Genomic DNA, 6,704 nt, shown 5'->3' on the forward strand with positions numbered 1-6,704 from the left:
GAACGTTTGACTGAGACTTCAGTAGGCCCATATCCTAGGAGTGACAGTCATGCTTGGAAATAAGAACAAGAATCTAAGAAGAATGGCAAATGTGAAATACATTCCCTCCCCTGAATGAAGACTAAGGCGAGACCTTGAGAGGGACAAGCTAATCCACCGGTAAATTAACTGCCTGCTGAAACAAAACTGTTGAGAAAGAGAACACGATCCAGAGCTTCTCTAATCATCATCTATAATGTCAGACATTAGTATTTGTCTGCTTGGGCTGCCATAGCAAAATACCACAGACCGAGTAAAGTAAACAACAGAAATTTATTTCTCACAGTTCTGGAAGCTGTGAATTTCAAGATCAAGGCTCTGGTTAAGTAGGTTGCATTATGAGGCCTTTTCTTCTGCTGGCTCTTAGGTGGCTGTTATTTCACTGTGTACTCACATGACCTCTTCTGTGAGACTGCAGAGACCCCGGTATCTCTTCTTACTGTGCTCTGTACAGTGCACAGTTGCATCCGACTCTTTGCAGCCCCATGGACTGTAGCCCACCAGGCTCCTCTGCCCATGGAATTTTCCAGGCAAGGATACTGGAGCAAGGTACCCTTTCCTACTCCAGGGGATCTTCCTGATCCAGGGATCGAACCTGCTTCTCTCGTGTCTCCTGCATTGGCAGGTGGATTCTTTACCACCGTTCAATTAAGTTCAGTTGCTCAGTCATGTCTGATCCTTTGCAGCATGGACTGCAGCACTCCAGGCCTCCCTGTCCATCACCAATCCTGGAATTTACTCAAATTCATGTCCATTGAGTCAGTGATGCCATCCAACCATCTCATCCTCTGTCGTCCCCTTCTCCTCCTGCCCTCAATCTTTCCCAGCATCAGGGTCTTTTCAAATGGGTCAGCTCTTTGCATCGGGTGGCCAAAGTATTGGAATTTCAGCTTCAACATCAGTCCTTCCAATGAATATTCAGGACTGATTTCCATTAGGATGGACTGGTTGGATCTCCTTGCAGTCCAAGAGACTCTCAAGAGTCTTCTCCAACACCACAGTTCAAAAGCATCAATTCTTCGGCTCTTAGCTTTCTTTATAGTCCGACTTTCACATCCATACATGACTGCTGGATTCTTTACCACTAGCGGCACCTTATCGCCTCTTAAGAGGACATTAACCCTGTCAAATCAGGGCCCCACTCTTAAGGTCTCCTTTAACCCTACTTCTGTAGAGGTCCTATGCCAAAATAGAACCACACTGAGGGTTGGGGCTTCAACATATGAAATTTGGAGGGACACAGACCTTTAGTCTGTAGTACATACAATAAAAATTACTAAATAAAAATGGTACAGACGAACCTATTTGCAGGGCAGAAATAGAGATGCAGATGTAGAGAACTGACATGTGCACCCAACAGGAGGGAAGAGGAGGGTAGGTTGAATTGGGAGAGTGACATTGATATGTTTCACTACCATGTGTAAACTGACAGCTAGAGGGAAGCTGCTGGATGGCACGAGGAGTTCAGCTCGGTGCTCTGTGATGACCTAGAGGGGTGAGGTGGGATGGGGAGGTGGGAGGGAGGCTCAAGAAGGAGGAGATAAGTGCATACATATAGCTGATTCACTTTATTGGACTGCAGAAATTAACACAACATTGTTAAATAATTATACTCCAATAATAAAATAGAATAAAATTACCAGATAAGCAAGAAGCATAAAAAGACTTATCTCTAATAATATAGAGATAAAAGTCAATAGAAGTAGGCAAATAGAAGACCTAAACATTGGAGTAACTAGACTAGAACTTCAAAATTTCTAGGATTATTTTTCTAAAGGAGATAGTGAACAAATACATAAAAATACAAAATATTTACTATATTTTGCCCATTTTTGGATTTTAATAGAGAAATAGAACCTATGAATATGATGAAGCCCAGATTGACCAACACGGAGGAGTAAAAAGATATGGAACTCACGTCCCTCCCACCACAAACATGGGCAGAATAGAGCAACATATGGAACAATTCTACTGAAACCTAACTCTAAGCTGGCAGGACTCAAATGCCACCAAGGCTATATGAAAGACACACGTATAATCAGGTAGGAAGGGAACAAAAGCAACCTGTGCCCCTGGGAGGTGACTCAGAGGAAAAGGGAGATTACGTAGGTAGGCAAACACCTGCCCTGGGGAATGAGCTGTGTGAGCCACAGATTGGAGACACAGTCCTGGAGTCCTCCGTGGGGGAGACAATTCCTCCCAGCACCGCGCATGCATGCTCAGTCACTCAGTTGTGTCCGACCCTTTGTGACCGCCATGGACTGTAGCCTGCCAGGCTCCTCTGTCCACGGGATTTCCCAGGCAAATATACTGGAATGGGATGCATGGGTGGACCCAGAGAGTGTCATACAGGGTGAAGTAAATCCGAAAGAGAAAAACAAATATCATATATTAACACGTATATGTGGAATCTAAAAAAGTGATACAGATGAACCTATCTACAGGGCTGGAATAGAGATGCAAATGTAGAGAACCGACATGTAGACACAGCGGGGGAAGGGGTCAGTGCAATGGATTGGGAGATTAGGATTGACATATATACACTTTCATGTGTAAAATAGATAGCACAGGGAGCTCAGCTCAGTGCTGTGTGATGACCTAGACGGGTGGAATCGGCGAGTCGGGTGGGAGGGAGGCCCAAAAGGGAGAGCAATATATGTATATATACAACTGATTCACTTTGTTGTACAGCAGAAACTAACACAACATTGTAAGGCAACTATACACCAAAAAAGAAAAAAAGACAACAGAACCCATCCAAAGCAGGAAAGGAATAATGTCTTTAGGTACTGATAAGGAATGAACTCCAAGATATGTTGTTAAAAGGGAAATAAAGAGCAAACCAGTATGACACAATTTGTATGTTTTAAAATTGTCTTTATATACACACATGTGTCCTCATGCATACGTAGACTATCTCTGGAGGGAGGGTATACAAGCCACCGGTACGGTGGTTTCTTCTGGAAAAGAGAACTGAAGGCTTGAAGAGGTACTTACCTTTCATTATATACCATTTTTACTTTATTAATATTTTACTACATCTATGTAATTACCTGTGAAAATTTTTAAATTTAAGTAAAACTATAAAAAGTATCAGAAGATGTGTGGTTTAGTCGCTTAGTCATGTCCAACTCTTGCAACCCCATGGACTGTAGCCCACCAGGCTCCTCTGTCCATGGGATTTCCCAGGCAAGAATACTGGAGTGGGTTGCCATTTCCTTTTCCAGGGGATCTTCCCAACCCAGAGATCGAACCCAGGTCTCCTGCATTGCAGTCAGTCTCTTTATAGACTAAGCCACCAAGATAACCCTTTAAGAAGAGGAAGGAAATATATATATAGCTGATTCCCAAATATGCTGCCCTGTCTCCAGGATGGGGAGAACTCTTTAGTACTAACCTTCCACCCACACTGTTTTGGCTGCCATGAGAGTCTACAAGTATACCACACCAGATGCCCTTTGACTTGACTGCTGGCAACCTTTAGGAACTTTGACCCTGCCCCATGGCCAACAAATAACTCTGACGTAGTTCCGCTTCTCCATTTCCTGGCAATTGAACCATCCAAGTTGACTCAACACCAACCAAATTCCCCCCACATTTACCGCTGTGCTGAATATACTCCCCTGAGGCTGAAAATCTAGCCAGGCTTCCTGGAAAACTGGCCCCAGTGCAGCCCAAGTATAGGAAATCTGCAGAAATGAACCAAGATGTACCATTGGCAAATGAGTGATTTGAGAACAAAGTATGATAAAATTTCAAAAGTGAATTCCTACTATTAAGGATTTTAAAGAAAACAAGAATCACTTCTTTCTGTTCACATTTATTAGAGCAAGTCATTTGTGGTATTTATGCCAGCTAAGTAATTAAATCAAGCTTTCCCTCAGCCAGAACTGATTTTCACAAACATTAAATCAGGGGCAAACAACTTAAAAATAGCCTTGGATGGCAATAATTGCTACTTAAAAAAAATGAGTTTTCAGCTAAAGCTGAAACTCCAGTACTTTGGCCACCTAATGCAAAGAGTTGACTCATTGGAAAAGACTCTGATGCTGGGAGGGATTGGGGGCAGCAGGAAAAGGGGACGACAGAGGATGAGATGGCTGGATGGCATCACCGACTCGATGGACGTGAGTCTGAGTGAACTCCAGGAGTGGTGATGGACAGAGAGGCCTGGCATGCTGCAATTCATGGGTTCGCAAAGAGTTGGACACGACTGAGTGACTGAACTGAACTGAACTAATGATCAAGAAAGTATACCTTTGTGCCAGAAAGCCCCTTTTCTACTTGGCAAAAATCTAATTACCACTGTTCCCTAAAAAGAAATTGATGCATTGATTGAAATTTCTAGATTCCAATATTTAAAGTTACTTTCTAGAGTTTAGAAATGCTAAAAATTATCTTTAAGTCCAAAGTGGCTTCAGACAATAATGTTTCAGTGATGGATAAAATATTGTTTAAGCCATTTTGTCTTAGTTTTGAGCCTTTTTAAAGGGAGAGAATGCAACTAAACAATTGTGAAAATTAATCCTGAATCCTAACAGCTAAATCTTCGTTTAAAATTATATATACAATTTTCTAGCTCGACTAGATAATTTGAACCACAAAATCAAAACAAAATTTATAATTAAAAGCTTCTCAGAGCCTAAGCTCTATTAGGATAAATTATATGACATTCCTTAACTAGAAAATGATGCCCTTCTTAGAAAGCAGATGGAGAAATATTAATTCAACTTTTCATACATTCTCAAATTTTTCTTGTTGTTTGGAGTATGATACACATTGCATGCATTCTTTAATTCATTTGAATATTCACTCATTCCAGACAAACATTTTTAAGATTATTCACTTTAATGGTGCTTGGGCAGTAAAAGCCATCAGTATATAATATACTTATTATACCTCAGCTTAAAAATGGATGTCTCTGCTCAAATGTCAACTTTCTGAACCAAATGAGAGAAGCAGCAATTATGTTTAGCAGTTCGATAAATGGGAGTGAAAATGAATACTGGCTGATTTTCTAGTTGTTTTTTGCTTGGCTGGTGGGTTTTTTGTTTTTATTTTCAATTGCACTTTTTGTTTCAGTTCTTCTCCCAGTCCCACAAAAACTTTCAAACTGAAATGCGCCCCATGGTGCTTTCCATCTGTTAGATTTTGTTACTGATCAAATGAATGGAATACAATTGACTTGTGTCTAAAAGGTTGCTTCATGAAGGTTTTCGTTCACTGGCACTTTTAATCTTCCTATCAATTATAGTATGTCCCAACATGTCCCAACAACTAATGGCGAATGGATTAGGTCTGTCAAAGAACTAAAGGAACCAAAGGAAGATTCATCTCTGGTCGAGAAGGATCTATGGTGGTAAGACTTTGCTTTTATTCTTCAACTTGCTATGATACCAATCTTCTATTTTTCACCTCTAAGCTCCTTCACGAGTTCCTCCTTACCTTACTTATGAATACTGAAGCATCTTAGAGCCTTTAAATGGGTCCCTCTGCTCTCTCTCTGCCTAAATTTTCCAGGTAGCCAGATGCTGTAAATGCTATCTTCACTACTGTATAGATGACACCTACATTCACATAACACAATGATGACTATGAAAAGAATCCTCTTGCCAATGCAGGAGTAAGATCCCATGAAGAAGGACAAGACAGTCCACTCCAGTATCCTTGCCTGGAAAATCTCATGGACGGGGGAGCTTGGCAGGCTACAGTCCATGAGATTGAAGAGTCGGACATGACTGAGCAGACATACGCAACACACGATTTAATACTTGATGAGACACTGCTTCCCCCTAAGGAGTATCTTCCTGGTCAATATCTCAGCTTGATTCTGTAAAGTTTCAGTCACTTTTGCTCAATTGGTCTCATTCAGCTTCTAAGACTCAGATCTTTTTATTTGAAGACTTTGATCTCCTGTGATATTTAGCTGTTCTCCCCACTCCACCAGCCAGCAGGGTGCTGGCAGTTCATGTGGCTCTGAGTGGAAGGACTTGGTCCTTCCTGACTCTTTCCCTCCCTGGACCTGGGGTAAGAAGAGACCAGGGTGACAGAGTGCTCTCCTCTGTGGCCATCTTTGCAAGGCCTCCCCCATCTCCTTGTTTGCTTGGTGACTGCTTTTCCATCTCATTGTCTGCCAGCTGCAGTGGCTAGGCGGTAGCACTCTCCTGGGCATCACTGGTCTCTTATTATATAAGCCATGTCTTCCATCACCCTGCCATAATTGTTCCCACTGTATTCTTATGACATATGTGCCTCTTATTCCACATCCATGAACAAGCATGCGATCCCATCCTTTCTCTAGAACCTCTCACACCCCTGAAGGGAAATGTGAGATCAATCTAAACTCCCCACATCTCAGAAGCTGGGAACCCACAGCAGGGTGGAGGTTGTCAATATCCATTCCCCTCTGATTCTTTACGCCCATAATTGGTAGCATGTGCGTGCAGCATACTAAGTCGCTTTAGTCATGTCAACTGTTTGCAACTCCAAAGACTGTAGCCCACCAGGCTCCTCTGTCCATGGATTTCTCCAGGCAAGAATACTAAAGTGGGTTGCCATTTCCTCCTCCAGAAATTGGTAGCACAGAGGGCTCAAACACGGGGGAAGAACCCATACAACCAAATCCTAACTGTCAGGCTCCCCTCATATTTACCTCCCCTCACCCA

The sequence above is a fragment of the Bubalus kerabau genome, chromosome 1, assembly GCF_029407905.1.
Source record: "Bubalus kerabau isolate K-KA32 ecotype Philippines breed swamp buffalo chromosome 1, PCC_UOA_SB_1v2, whole genome shotgun sequence".
In the NCBI taxonomy this organism is placed as follows: domain Eukaryota; kingdom Metazoa; phylum Chordata; class Mammalia; order Artiodactyla; family Bovidae; genus Bubalus; species Bubalus kerabau.